Source organism: Carcharodon carcharias, chromosome 20, assembly GCF_017639515.1.
Source record: "Carcharodon carcharias isolate sCarCar2 chromosome 20, sCarCar2.pri, whole genome shotgun sequence".
Classification (NCBI taxonomy): Eukaryota; Metazoa; Chordata; class Chondrichthyes; order Lamniformes; family Lamnidae; genus Carcharodon; species Carcharodon carcharias.
In genome coordinates, this window is record NC_054486.1 from 73797925 (window position 1) to 73813663 (window position 15739).

The window sequence follows — 15739 nt, forward strand, 5'->3', positions numbered from 1 at the left end:
CACCATAGCCTCAGTAGCATCTGCTTCCTTGGTAAAAACAGATGCAAATTATTCATTTACCACCTCAGCCATGCCCCTGCTTCCATGTGTAAATCCCTATTTTGGTCCCTAATCGGCCCTAGTCCTCCTTTTACCACCCTCTTACTGTTTGTGTGCTGATAGAAGGCTTTGAGATTCCCCTTTATTTTGGCTGCATGTCACTTAGTAAAGTACAAACATGATGTAGTAACATGGCCAAAGCTAATGGAAATGCAGAAACAATCCTAGGAAACCCAGAAGATTAAAGGACAGGTGAAAGCTCTGAAAATATCTAAGTGGAGTGGCATGTGAGAGCGTGGATGTATATATTTTTGGCTCATGGTGGGTGGGGAAGGATAGTGGGAGGTGGTCACACAGTTGTCTATTGGCAGTGGAGGGCGAGGGGACTGCTTTCTTAGGAAGGGAAGAGTGGTGCAACTGTTCTCAATGGGGAAATATTTCAGTCAGTTAAATGACTGGGAAGTGCAAGGTCATTTTAACAGATAGCATCAGAAGACATAATTCTACCTGAAGAAAATCATGATCAAAATAAAGGTTTATGCAATCTGTGTGCCAGGATTCTTAGATGAGTGGAGGCTGTTAATAGCTTTGGTGCCTCCGCTTTATAAACTGCCAGTGCCAGCCTTGAAGATTTTAATTAATTTGGTGATTGAGCACAAGTTAGGATAAGGAAATGGTTCAAAGTTTATAAATGGCAGAGGGGAAGATGATTGTAAATTCTCAGAATGCATTTCATCTTTAATGTTTGAAAGTGGGAGGAACAGTTTGTCTCAGTGTTAGTTGGAGCCTCACTATTTTCAGTTAAGTGGAATTCCCACCTTTTCCAGTGGCGCATTCCTGAGAATGTGATTTTCCCTTTACATGGTGTTCACTATGGCTTTTTTATTTGCAAATAGGATAGGACTGTTGCTGGCAAAACTAGCATTTGTTGCCCCTCCATAATTACCCTTAAATAGGGAGTGGTGAGCTGCCGCTTGAACCACGGCAATTCATGTGGTGTCATTACACCCACAATCCCCTTGCTAGGGAGGGAGTTTCAGGATTTTAGCACTGCAAAACTCACCACCTGACTCCCCAAAGTCCACCAACTACAAGGCACAAGCCAGGATTGTGATGGAATACGCTCCACTTTCCTGGATGAATGCAACTCTAACAAAGCTCAAGAAACTTGACACCATCCAGGATAAAGCATCCTACTTGACTGGCATCCCTTCCACAAAAATTCACTCCCTCCACCACTGACAAACAGTGGCAGCAGTGTGTACCATCTACAAGATGCACTCCAGGAACTCACCAATGGTCCTTTGGCAGCACCTTCTAAACCCATGACCACTACTATCTAGAAGGGCAAGGGCAACAGACATATAGGAACACCACCACCTGCAAGTTCCCCTCCAAGCCACTCCCAATCCTGATTTGGAAATATATCGCCGTTCTTTCACTGTCCCTGGGTCAAATTCCTGGACACCTCTCCCTAACAGTTCTGTGGGTGTACCTACACCACACGGACTGCAGCTCACCTTCATCACCTCAAGTGCTATTAGGGAAAGGCAATAAACGCTGGCCTAGCCAGTGATGCCCACATCCTGTAAATGAATAAAAAATGTATATATATTTCCAAGTCGGAGTGGTGTATGGCTTGGAGAAGGACTTGCAGTTGGTCATGTTCCAGTGCGCCTATTGCTCTTGTTCTTCTCAGTGGTAGAGGTCGTGGGTTTGGAAGGTACGGTCGAAGGAGTCTTGACAAGTTGCTGCAGTGTATCTTAGATGGAACACTCTCCTGCCACCGTGCGCTGATGGTAGGAGTGCCCATAAAATGGTTGTTTTGTCCTGGATAATGTCCAGCTTCTTGAGTGTTGTTGGAGCTGCAATCATCCAGGCAAGTGGAGAGTATTTCATCACATTCTTCACTTATGCCTTGTAGATGATGCACAGGCTTAGGAGAGTCAGGAAATGAGTTATTTGATGCAGAATTCCCATCCCCTGACCTGCCCTTTTAGCCACAGTATTTATATGGCTGGTTCAGTTAAGTTTCTGGTCAGTGATGAGTCCCAGGCATCCGATGGTTGGAGAATCAGTGATGGTAATGTAATTGAGTGTCATGGGGAGAAAGTTAGATTTTTACTAGCTGGAGTTGGTCATTGTCTGGCACTTGTGCAGTGTGAACGTTACTTGCTACTTATCAGCCCAAGCCTGAAAATTGGTCCAGATCTTGCTGCATATGGATGTGGACTGCTTCATTATCTGAGGAGTCATGAATGGTACTGTACACTGTGCAATAAGAGCATAACATAAAAAAGATAGGAGCAGGAGTAGACTATACAGCCCCTTAAGCCTGTTCCGCCATTAAATGCAATCAAGGCTGATCTACCTCACTCATCTTTCCTGTCTGCTCTCCATATTCCTTGATTCCCTGAGAGATCAAGCATCTATCAATCTCAGTCTTGAAATATACCTAATGAGGGGGCATCCACAACTCTCGGGGTAGAGATTTCCAAAGCTTCACAGCTCTGAGTAAAGAAATTTCTCCTCATCGCAGGTCTAAATGATTGAACCCTTATCTTGAGCTTGTTCTCTTGTTAGGAGAAACAGCTAGGGGAAATGACTGATCATTGTCTACCGTGTCAAGCCTCTTCAGAATCTTGTATGTTTCCATGAGATCATCTCTCATTCTTCTAAACTCCATAGAGTATGGGCCCAATTTACTCAGCTTCATAATACAATCCTCTCATCCCAGGAAGCAATTTAGTGAACTTTGCTGTAGCATCTCCAAAGCAAGACTAACATTTATCAGCAAACATTCTCACTTCTGATCTTTATGATGGAGGGAAGATCATTGATGAAGCAGCTACAGATGGTTGGGCCCAGGACACAACACTGAGGGACTCCTGAAGTCATGTCCTGGGACTGAGATCATTGGCCTTCAATAACCACAACCATCTTCCTATATGCAAGGTAGGACTCCAACCAGTGGAGAGTTTCCCCCTGGTTTCCATTGACACCAGTTTTGCTAGGGCTCCTTGATTCCACACTCGTTAAAGCTGCCTTGATGTCAAGGGCAGTCACTCTCACCTGACTTCTGGAATTCTGTTTCTATCCATGTTTGGACCTTGGCTGTTAAGAGGTCTGGAGCTGAACAGCCCTTGCAGCGCACAAACTGAGCATTGGTGTACAGGTTGTTACTGAGTACGTGCCACTTGATTGCATTGTCGACTTCACCTTCCAACACTTTATTGATGATTGAGATAGACTGATAGAGATGGCAATTGGCTGGATTGAAATTGTCCTTTTTTTTGTGACATGACATACCTGGGCAATTTTTCACATTGCTGGGTCATAACTGTACTGGAGCAGTTTAGTTAAGAGCACAGCTCTGGAGCACAAGTTGTCGGTACTACGACCAGGATGTTGTCAGAGCCCACAGTCTTTGTTGGATTTAGTGCCTCAGCTGTTTCTTGATGTCACATGGAGTGAATTAAATTGGCTGAAGACTGGCAGAAATCTCAGGAGGAGGCCAAAATGGATATTCCACTCGGCACTTCTGGATGAAGATGGTTGCAAATGCTTCAACATTTTTTTTGCACTTTTTCACTTCCCCATCATTAGGATGGGTATGTTTGTGGAATCTGCTCCTCTGGTTAATTAATTGCCCACCACCATTCATGACTGGATGTGGCAGGACTGAGGAGCTTTGATCTGACTGTCAGTTGTGGGATTGCTCTGTGTATATAGCATGCTGCTTCCACTGTTTAAGGTTGGCACCTTATTGTTCATAGAATGTCAGGATCACTGGCAAGAGCAGCATTTATTGTCCATCCCTAATTGCTGTTAAGGTGGTAGTGAGCTGCTGCCTTGAAGTGCTGCAGTCCATGTGGTGTTGGTAGACAGTGCCATAGGTATGGAATTGGCACTGATCCTGGAGATGGCATGCAAAGTAGCGCTGGGGATTTTATATCTTCTGCCACAGATCATGATCAAGCCTGTTGAAACCTATTGGTAATTTGGAGATATATTTTGTAAATTCCACTCAAGTTAATACTGAAGTTAAGCAGAGCCTTCATAATTGACGCCTGTGGTAATGATAAATGGTTGGCACCTGGGATAAACAGGGATGGTATAAGTGGCAGTGCCTGTAATGGTATGCTCACAGTGTCACGTACAAGTTCAGTACCACAAGAAATTGGAGACTTGCCCTTTTTCTGTGTTCACATTTGTATGTTCCTGTTTGCACTTATTTGTTTGTGTTTGCACGTGTGCGTATTATTTGAAACTTGGCCAGTGCCTGAAGATAATGTCATCGGGAGACAGTATGTAAATATATTTAAAAACAGGAAAGGAGGTGATTAAGGATGGGACTTTGGGTACTCTGGACAAGAGGAGAAGCTGTGTGTTGGCTATGTTGGCATTGAAATTAGTCTATTAATAGAAATGTTTTTGAGAGATTTTTCTGTTAACTGCTTGTGTAATCTTTATAGCCATGCAGGAAATGATTTGTATTTAGAACTCTCGTTGCTCCAGTTATTTTAACCCTTACTTAATAAAATTGGTGTTGCCAATTGCCCATTGAACATCCTTAACATCAACTTAATCAACAGCATCCTGGTCATAAGAACAAAGAAAGAACAAAGAAAAGTACAGCACAGGAACAGGCCCTTCGGCCCTCCAAGCCTGGGCTGATCATATTGCCCGTCAACTAAAACATTTTGCACTTCTGGGGTCCATATCCCTCTATTCCCATCCTATTCATGTATTTGTCAAGCTGCCTCTTAAACACCGCTATCATACCTGCTTCCACCACCTCCTCTGGTAGCGAATTCCAGACACACACTACCCTCTGCGAAAAAAAACTTGCCCTGCACATCTCCTCTATAGTTTTCTCCTCTCACCTTAAATATATGTCCCCTAGTAATTGACTCTTCCACCCTGGGAAAAAGCTTCTGACTATCTACTCTGTCCATGCCACTCATAATTTTGTAAACTTCCATCAAGTTGCCCCTCAATCTCTGTCGCTCTAGTGAGAACAATCCGAGTTTCTCCAACCTCTCCTCATAGCTAATAACCTCCAGACCAGGCAGCATCCTGGTAAACCTCCCCTGCACTCTCTCCAACGCCTCCATATCCTTCTGGTAATGTGGCGACCAGAATTGCACGCAATATTCCAAGTGTGGCCTAACCAAGGTTCTATATAGCTGCAGCATGAATTCCCAGCTTTTATACTCAATACCCCTGCCAATGAAGGCAAGCATGCCATATGCCTTCCTGACTACCTTATCTACATGCATTGCCACTTTCAGTGACCTGTGGACCTGTACACCCAGATCCCTCTGCCTGTCAGTGCACTTAAGGGTTCTGCCATTTACTGTATAATTCCATCCTGTATTAGACCTTCCAAAATGCATTACCTCGCATTTGTCCGGATTAAACTCCATCTGCCGTTTCTCCGCCCAAGTCTGCAACCGATCTATATCCCATTGTATCCTTTGACAATCCTCTTCACTATCTGCAACTCGTCCAACCTTAGTGTCGTCTGCAAACTTACTAATTAGCCCAGTTATATTTTCCTCCAAATCATTTATGTATACTACAAATAGCAAAGGTCCCAGCGCTGATCCATGCGGAGCTCCACTAGTCACAGCTCTCCATTCAGAGAAGCACCCTTCCACAGCTACCCTCTGTCTTCTGTGACCAAGCCAGTTCTGTATCCATCTTGCCAGCTCTGATCCCATGCGACATCCCGTCATCTTGAATAGAATAGTGTCAAAAATTTGTCTTCCAGATGGATAGTGACTGAAGATTTGTTTTCAATATATGAACATGGTTGGGATTCAGAAATATGCTTTTCTTATGAAATGTTTTGCAACCAAATTAGGAATATTTGCATTCAGAGCCCTTATAATAAATGTCACTTTTATAACTGTACAGAACTTCACTTATCCAGTTTACTTTTTTGTTTTAATTTATAAACTATCTATTGGGAACAGCTGTAAAATATTGTGTATAAGTTGCACATTAAATAGATGTTTGTCTGCCCTCGTAAGTCTTTTTTATAAAAAAAATGGTAAGTATAAAGTCAGACTTTTTTTCAGTTTGGCATAAATTCAATTGGCAGCATTTCAGACATATATACGCGTGTAAAGCATTCCCATCAAAGCAATTTTTTAAAAAACTGTGGAGTGCTACTTTTGTGGACTCAAACACTGCCTTCTGACTGGTCTGCTAAATTAACATCTAATGTACTAACAAAAGCAACAGTGTGCTGTGTTCTCTTTTGGTTTGCCTGGAGTAGCATTACCATGAAATTCTACCCCTTTCAGTATTTTGTAGGCCGAAGTACTGAATAGTTGTTTGGTAGTACAGAACTTGAGTATTGCTGAAAAAAGATTTTTTTTTTGTTGAAGATTTTCATCTTGCACTTTTTAAAAAATTCATTCCTGTGATGTGGGCTTCACTGGCTGGGCCAGTATTTATTGCCCAAGCCTAGTTGCCCTTGAGAAGGTGGTGGTGAGCTGCCTTCTTGAACCGCTGCAGTCCATGTGGTGTAGGTACACCCACAGTGCTGTTGGGAAGGGAGTTCCAGGATTTTGACCCAGTGACAGTGAGGGAATGGCGATAGATTTCCAAGTCAGGATGGTGAGTGACTTGGAGGGGAACTTCCAGGTGGTGGTGTTATCAGGACAATTGTCATCAGGACAATTCGCAAGAAAATGCCAATGTCAGAGAAAACCACAAATTTACAATGTATGAGAAGAGAGTGCTAATTGTTTGGCAAATAGACTGTGGTAAAGGCATTGCCATGGAGAATGCACCAGTTGATATTTGCGCTGCAACATTATACTATGGCGATATAGACCCGCCACAATTGTGTAAATAAGTATTCATTGAGCATTTGAACTCGGCAACTTATGCAGTTGAGCTCAGCCTTAATAACACCATGTATACCCAAATAGATGGTGTTGCCATGGGACCCCCTATAGGCCCAGCTCTCTCAAACATCTTTGTTGGGTTCCATTAGAAACATGTCTTCAATGGAATGACACCTAACTTCCTACCCCTTGCATATTTCTGGTATGTGATTGGTATGTTTGCTATATTTAAATCCACAGCTGCATGTAATAATTTCCTTGCATGTCTTAATGGGCTCCAACTTGCGCTCAAATTCACCTTTGAAATGGAGCAGTCAAATGAACTTCCTTTTCTTGACGTACTAGTTGAGGAATCTGCCAGGGGATTCTCTACCACAGTCTACCACAAGCCTACATTCACTGGTCAGTTCATGCGTTGGGATTGTTACAGTTCCACACGCTATAAGATTGGTCTTATCAGCAGCTTTGTAAATAGGGCTTGAGCAATTTGCTCACCATGCAATCTTGTTGCTGAAATAGGGCACCATCAAAGACATCCTGCAGGATAGTGGCAACCCTAATCAGATCATTTTGTGCTGTATATTGCATAAACTCATGAATGGGCCCAAGTCTGTCACTTTCAGTTCTGAAACATAGAAATTAGGAGCATGAGTAGGCCAATCAGCTCTTCGAGCCTGCTCTGCCATTCCTTATAATCATGGCTGATCATCCAACTCAATAGCCTGCTCCTGCTTTCTCCCCATACCCTTTGATCCCTTTCGTCCCAAGAGCTATATCCAATTCCTTGAAAACGTACAATGTTTTGGCCTCAACTACTTTCTGTGGTAGCGAATTCCACAGGCTCACCACTCTCTGGGTGAAGAAATTTCTCCTCCTCTCAGTCCTAAATTGTCTACTCCGTATCCTCAGACTGTGACCCCTGGTTCTGGACTCCCCCACCATTGGGAACATACTTCCTTCATCTACCCTGTCCAGTCCTGTTAGAATTTTATAGATTTCCATGAGCTCTTCCCCTCATTTTTCTGAACTCCAGAGAATATAATCCTAACTGACTCAATCTGTTCTCATATGTCAGTCCCGCCATCCCAGGAATCAGTTGGGTAAACCTTTGCTGCACTTCCTCTATAGCAAGTACACCCTTCCTCAGATAAGGAGACCAAAACTGCACACAGTATTCCAGGTGTGGTCTCACCAAGGCCCTGAAGAATTGGAACAAGACATCCCTGCTCCTGCACTCGAATTCTCTGGCTATGAAGGCTAACATACCATTTGTCTTCTTTACCGCCTGCTGCACCTGCATGCTTACCTTCAGCAACTGGTGTACAAGGACACCCAGGCCTCGTTGCACATTCTTCTCTCCCAATTTATAGCCATTCAGCTAATAATCTGCCTTCCTGTTTTTGCTACCAAAGTGGATAACCTCACATTTATTTACATTATACTGCATCTGCCATGCATTTGCCCACCCACTCAGCTTGAACAAATCACACTGAAGCATCTCTGCATCCTCCTCACAGCTCTCCCTCCCACCCAGCTTTGTGTCATCTGCAAATTTGGAGATATTACGTTTAGTTCCCTCATCTAAATCATTAATATATATTGTGAATAACTGGGGTCCCAGCACCGATCCCTGTGGTACCCCACTAGTCACTGACTGCCATTTAGAAAAAGACCTGTTTATTCCTACTCTTTGTTTCCTGTCTGCCAGCCAGTTTTCTATCCATCTCAATACACTTCTCCCAATCCCATGCGCTTTAATTTTACATGCCAATCTCTTTTATGTGGGACTTTGTTGAAAGTCCAAATAAACCACATCCACTGGCTCCCCCCATCAACTCTACTAGTTACGTTCTCAAAAAACTCCAATAGATTTGTCAAGTATGATTTTCCTTTCATAAATCCATGCTGACTCTGCCCAATTCTGCCACTGTTTTGCATGTGCTCAGCTATTAAATCTTTTATAATGGACTTTAGAATTTTCCCCATTACCGACCTCAGTCTGATTGGTCTATAATTCCCAGTTTTCTCTCTACCTCCCTTTCTAAATAGTGGAATTACATTAGCTACCCTCCAAACTGTAGGAACTGTTCCAGAATCTGTAGAATCTTGGAAGATGACCACTACTGCATCCACTATTTCTAGGGTCACTTCCTTAAGTACTCTGGGATGTAGATTATCAGGCCCTAGGTATTTATCGGCCTTCAATCCCATCAATTTCCCCAACACCATTTCCCTACTAATACTGATTTCTTTCAGTTCCTCCCTCTCACTAAAGCCTTTGTTCCCCAACATTTCTGGTATGTTATTTGTGTCCTCCTTTGTGAAGACAGAACCAAAGTATATATTTAGTTGGTCAGCCATTTCTTTGTTCCCCATTATAAATCCCCCTGTTCCTGACTGTAAGAGACCTACATTTGTCTTCACCAATCTTTTTCTCTTCACATACCTATAGAAACTTTTACAGTCAGTTTTTATGTTCCCCGCAAGCTTACTCTCGTACTCTATTTTCCCCTTCTTAATCATTCCCTTGGTCCTTTTTTGCTGAATTCTAAAGTGCTCCCAATCCTCAGGTCTGTTGTTTTTTCTGGCCAATTTGTATACCTCTTCCTTGGATCTAATACTGTCTCTAATTTCCCTCATAAGCCATGGTTTGGCCACCTTTCCTGTTTTACTTTTGTGCCAGACAGGAATAAACAATTCTGTCGAAGGGTCATGAGGACTCGAAACGTCAACTCTTTTCTTCTCCGCCGATGCTGCCAGACCTGCTGAGTTTTTCCAGGTAATTCTGTTTTTGTTTTGGATTTCCAGCATCCGCAGTTTTTTTGTTTTTATAGGAATAAACAATTGTTGCATTTCATCCATCTGCTCTTTGAATGTTTGCCATTGCCTATCCACCGTCATCCCTTTAAGTAACGTTTCCCAATCCATCATAGCCAACTCACACCTCATACCATCATAGGTTCCTTTATTAAGATTCAGGATCCTAGTCTCAGAATCAACTATGTCACTCTCCATCTTGATGAAGAATCCTATCATATTATCTATCATCCCCAAGAGGCCTCACACAAGTAGATTGCCAGTTATTCCTTTCTCATTACACAATACCCAGTCTAGGATGGCCTGTTCTGTAGTTGGTTCCTCAATGTATTGGTCCAGAAAACCATCCCATATACACTCCAGGAATCCCTCCTCTATGGGATTGTTACTAATTTAATTTGCCCAATCTATATGCAGATTAAAGTCACCCATAATTACGGATGTTCCTTTATTGCATGTCTCTCTAATTTCCTGTTTAATGCCATTCCCAACATTACCACTACTGTTGGGGGGGTCAATATACAACCCCAATTCTTTTGCCACTTAGTGTTTCTTAGCTCTACCCATACAGATTGCATATCGTCGGAGCTAATATCTTCCCTCGCTATTGCGTAAATTTCCTCTTTAACCAGCAATGCAACTCCACTACCTTTTCCTTTTTGTCTGTCCTTCCTAAATACTGAATACCCCTGGATGTTCAGTTCCCATCCCTGGTCACCCTGCAGCCATGTCTCCATAATCCCAACCATATCATACCTTTTTACATCTATTTACTTGATTAATTCCAAATTTGTTCCAAATATAATAAACGTTTTTCCCCTGAAGATTTGTCTAGAAGTTAGGGTGCATATTTCACATGGTAACAAATCAAAAATTTATTTATTTTTTTTTTGCAGCCAGACAAGAACATCTTTTCTCGACCCATTGTGAATGATAACTAACTAGAAATGTTGTGTTTTGATATTAATTTTAAATTCTTCTTGTTACTAAGGCAAAAATAAGAATTGTCTTTTCATTGATTTTTGTATTTATAACCTTAATTTTTGAAAGGAATGATCAAGAAGCTAAAGAGATTGTTTACATTCATTTGAATGTGTCTGCTCCTGGAATGAAATTGATTATCTCCAAATCCAAGCATACTCAAAAACAGGGGGCCTACAAATGGCTCGCATATATACCCTACTGCCTCAAGTTAGCCTGTGCAGACAATTCCCCTGTGAGCGAACTATGAAAGATCTGTTGGATGACAGGTCATTGCCGTCCTGAGAAACTTGAATACACATTACATGCTACATTTGATCGATTGATTTAAATGCTGTCAGCTCAGTCGGTCTACTTGAATATGGCATATTTTGTATGGGTGAGAGAGTCGGCCTCAACAAACTAAGGTGGGAACGGATCCCTTAGCTTAGTGAAGTTTGCTTACCATTTTTGTCACTAAGAGGTCATTTGAACCGCAGTGTTACAAAAGTCTAGGTATGTATTATACACGGTGAAATGCAAATTTGATTTTACATTCATGAAAATTGGAATGCTTAATATTTTCGGCATGTATTATATTTGGAAAATTGCTTCCAGTAGACCCTCCTCCTTGTATCCATCTCCTACTGGCGATATAATGCCCTTTATGGAAAAAATTACAATAGGTTGAGTTATTGAATGATGTCAAGGCAATATGCTGAAGGTAGCCCCAGCAAAATATTATATTTTTAGGTTGAAATAATCAATATCAACTAGATTTTTGATGCATCTTCCAGTTGAAAGGAGAGAGGCTACATTTTGAGTTCCACCTTTTAGAATGTTAAGGGAACTTTTTTGCACATTTTCTACATATATTCTTGTAGTATTCTTTATAAATTTATCACTGCTTTTTAAGAATCAGCACCCTGCTTCTGGCACCTCATTGATGAAACTTGATTTTATGCAATGCTAAATCTGACATGTAAAATACAAATTCGCAGATGGATAACTTTGTCTTTCTGTCAGGAATTTTTTTTCCCCTTCCTTTCAGCATGTCGCTACAAGGAAAGATTTTACCCTTTTGGTAAAAGCAAATCATGTGTTTTAAAAATATTGCGTAACTGACATTAGTAGCATTACATCTCACAGGTCTAGTTTGCATATTGCAAAAGTCACATTAAATTAGTGCTGATTGGTTTACATTTAGCCAGGGAGATATTTTCACCAATCAAAAAACAGTTCCATTTACTAACCAGCTATACGAAGTTATCAATCTGATGGCTTAATTTAATTTTTAACCATTCAAGATTTGCAGGTAGCACAAAACTAATTATTTTCAAGGATTATTTTTAGTTTTGATAATGCACAAATACCAATATATACAACATATTAAATATGTAAAAGAAAAACTCAATTGAACAAACTGTAACTGAAGTTACCAGCAGACAGCCCAAAAAAAAGGCTGTCTTTTTTTCTCCTCAAAAAGAGACCTCCCACTTGGCTAACATTGGACTCTATCTTGACTTTGGCCAATCATCTGGAGCTTTTGATGTCCTAACTCTCTCTCTTTCTCTTGCTATGCACCCTCTTAGTTTAAAAATGAAATCATGCAATTCTTCAGTCCTCACCGCCATCTTTAAGGAGGATTGGACGATTATGGTAGTACCTTCGCAATTTCCGTCCTTACCTTCCCTCAGCATTGTTGGATGCATCCCATCTGGCCCTTGTGACTTGTCTTAACTTGAAGCCAGCCTTTCTAATACCTCCATTTTATTAATTTGTAGCACATTCGTATTTCAACTGCCTACACATTCACTGTCACTCCTGCAGCATCTTCCTTCGTAAAGACAGATGCAAAGTACTTATTTAAGGCATGCCCTCTACCCCACCTGTCCTCTTACTATCCTTTTACTATTAATATGCATTTAGAAGACTTTTGGATTTGCTATCATGTTAACTGCCAGTCTGCACTTAAACTCTCTCTTTTTCTCTCCTATTTTATTTTTCCCTCTGAACTTTCTGTATTCAGCCTGGTTCTCACTTGTGATATTAACTTGACATCAGTCATTCATACATACACATTTTCTGCTTCTTCTTACTATCTCTTTCATTATCCAGGGACCTCTAGCTTTGTTTAGCCTACCTTTCATCCTCGTGGGAATGTACCTGGACTGTACTCAATCTATCTCCTTTTAAAGACAGCCTATTGGTCTGTTCCAATTTTGCCTGGCATCCTTTCATTTCAATTTACCTGGGACAGATTCATTCTCAGCCCACTGAAATTGGCTGCCTTAAATGTTTTTACTCTGAATTGCTCCTTGTCCTTTTCCATAGCTAACCTAAACCTTGTGATATAATGATCACTCTTCCCTAAATGTTTCCTGACACTTGATCCACTTGACCCAACTCATTTCCCAGAAATAGATCCAGCAATGCCATCTCCCTTCAAAAGCAGAATACTGTGGATGCTGGAAATCTGAAATAAAAACAGAAAATGGTGGAAATACTCAGCAGGCCGGGCAGCATCTGCAGAGAGAGAAACAGAATTAACATTTCGGGTCAATGATCTTTCATCAGAACTGGAAAAAGTTTGAGGTATAATGGGTATTGAGCAAGGGTTGGTTGGGACAAGGATGGAGGAAGGCCTGTAACAAGGTGAAAGACAGGAGAAATTGAATGAAAGAAGAGTTAGTCTTGCACCCTAACACAGGCCTTCCTGTTATCCTTTTCTCATCCATCTCTTGCTTTTATGCTCTGTCTTTGTTTATAAAACCAGGAAGTTATGATGAACCTTTAAGAAACACTCTGGTTCTACCTCAACTGGAGTACTGAGTCCAATTCTGGGCACCTCACTTTAGGAAGAATGTGAAGGCTTTGGAGAGGGTGTGGGAATGATTTATGAAAACTGTTCCATGGAATGGGTGTCATCTGCTACATCATTAGATTGGATAAGCTGGGGTTTTTCTCCCTGAAGAAGAAAAGGTTGGGAAGAAATTTGATAGGGGTGTTCAAAATCATGAGGGGGCTAGACAGAGTAGGTGGAGAGAGGTTATACCTTTTGGTGAAGGGTCGAGAACCAGAATTAAGGTTATTTGCAAAAGAACCAAAGATGACATGAGGAAAAATCTTTTTACATACCAAGTGGTTAGGATCTGGAATGTACTGCCTGAGAGTGTAATGGAGGCAAATTCAATCATGGCTTTCAAAAGAGAATTGAATAAGCACCCAAAGAGAAAACATCTGCTGGCTTACAGAGAAAGGATGGAGGATTGGGACTAACTAAATCATTGTTGCAGATACTAGTGCGGCTCGAGGTACCAAACGGCCTCCTCCAGTGCTTTAACCGTTCCATGTATACAGCATAGTACAAGGATGACTAGGGCTATTGAAGAAAGGCAGGTTATGCAAGGCGGGAAAAGAAAAAAAGGTAGGTATCAGATCAAATTCTAGAAATGGAGGCCCAGGTCCCTGGCAGAGAGAATTTATAGGAGAAAACCTCATGTAGATTTTTTTAACTAAACATTAATTTGTGGTTAGGACTGTTTGCAGGCAGATTTTTGACATAGTTGTTAGGGATTAATGAGCTGATCAGAGGTCCAGCTTTCTTTAAAGGAAAAAGAAAAATCAGATATTGACTATCTAAAACTTAGATCTCCCTGCTGAGTTTCCATCAGCTCCAGCCCCATCCTGATTGATCTTGCTGTCTCTGGCCCCAGTTTTGCTATCATCTTCATGCACCTTACCCAACTTACTTCCAACAATGATGCTATGCTGTCTTTGTTAATTCTGCCCCTGTGTAACTTGGATGGTTTAATTCTGATATCTCTTTGTAACTTTGCAAATCTTACTAATTTTTAAATTTCTAATACATACTAGTGCGGTACAGTTCCAGAAATGTGGGGCATCATTTGAAGTACCATTGAGTGTAGCTCAATGTTAAGAGATGACAACTTTTCAATTGTTGGAATAATAATGTAAGTATTTTTTCACTCCATTCATTTTGGATATGTTCTTTAGGTTGTAAGGAAATCTGACAAGACTTGGATTGGAATTTTTGGATATCTTCAAAATTGTTTTGCCTGTGCTGGTTAGCAAATTTTAGTTCAAAGTTCAGGAGCTTCTTGTAGTTTAGATGATTTATAAAAGAGTACATAGTGTTTTTTTCCCCCTTTTACTCACAAAAGCAATGGTAAAAATTATCAAGTAGCCATTTGGCGAATTAGTTTAAATTGGGCTTTGAACATATCAGGAAAAGAAGGATTTTTAAAGGGAAATGTGTTTAAATTGGCAATGACAGTGTGAAAGAAATTCTACAATATAAGAACTTCATTTTGCTCAGTTTAATCTGGCTAACCATTGTGTACGTTAATCTAGAGCACTGAAACAATTTTCTGTTTTCGTTTATATGAGGTCCTGTTTTAATTTATTATCTCTTACATTGCAACTATTTTCTTGGATTCTCTTTTCCTGTCCCCATCAATTCTACACAATTGCTAAGCAATTCTCTGCTAGGAGATGTGGATGGGTGTTCATTCACTCTAGATTTTTACTTGCCCTTAAATTTTGCAAGTGAAATGGTTCACTTCCACTTCACAACTCAATTTGACTGCCTGCTTGGTTGAGATTGATCTCGATGAATGAAAAATCATAGGTCAGAACTGCAGTGCTGTCATTCTAATATAGCAATTTACTCTTAAGGGATTAAGTTACTGAATTCTTGATTATATGCTGTTTACTTACAAGCATTGGGCAGTGTAAAACCATTTCCAGTTAAACTGCCACAGCACAACTTCTAATATCATGAAGGATTCTTACCTTATGCTTTTGTTTAATTTTTCAAAAAAATGCTTGCCAGAGTTAAATTTGCATTACCCTACAACTTAATAGTGAGTGTGATTTCCCGTGACCTTTCTTAACCATGTGACCTCATAAAAGAGAGGTCATGAAACAGTGATCAGAGTTAACTCGAGCAACAGTACCTCATCTTCCAATTAGGCAGTTTACAGCCTTCTGGGCTCAACGTTGAGTTCAGCAATTTCAGATCTTGAACTCGGTTCTCC

General features: G+C 40.9%; 1 protein-coding gene across 3 annotated transcripts in view; it reads left to right on the forward strand.

Moving 5' to 3' along the window:
* Positions 1–15739, forward strand: part of cdc42bpb (CDC42 binding protein kinase beta (DMPK-like)) — a 195715-nt gene that overhangs the window by 32923 nt on the left and 147053 nt on the right. Inside the window, exon 1 of one of the 3 annotated variants that reach the window (XM_041214420.1) lies at positions 14631–14653. The exons of the other annotated variants lie outside the window; for them this stretch is intronic. The gene's annotated coding sequence lies outside the window, so the exon portion shown is untranslated. Of the gene's footprint in view, positions 1–14630; positions 14654–15739 lie in introns of those variants that run through there. 3 annotated transcript variants of the gene reach the window in all.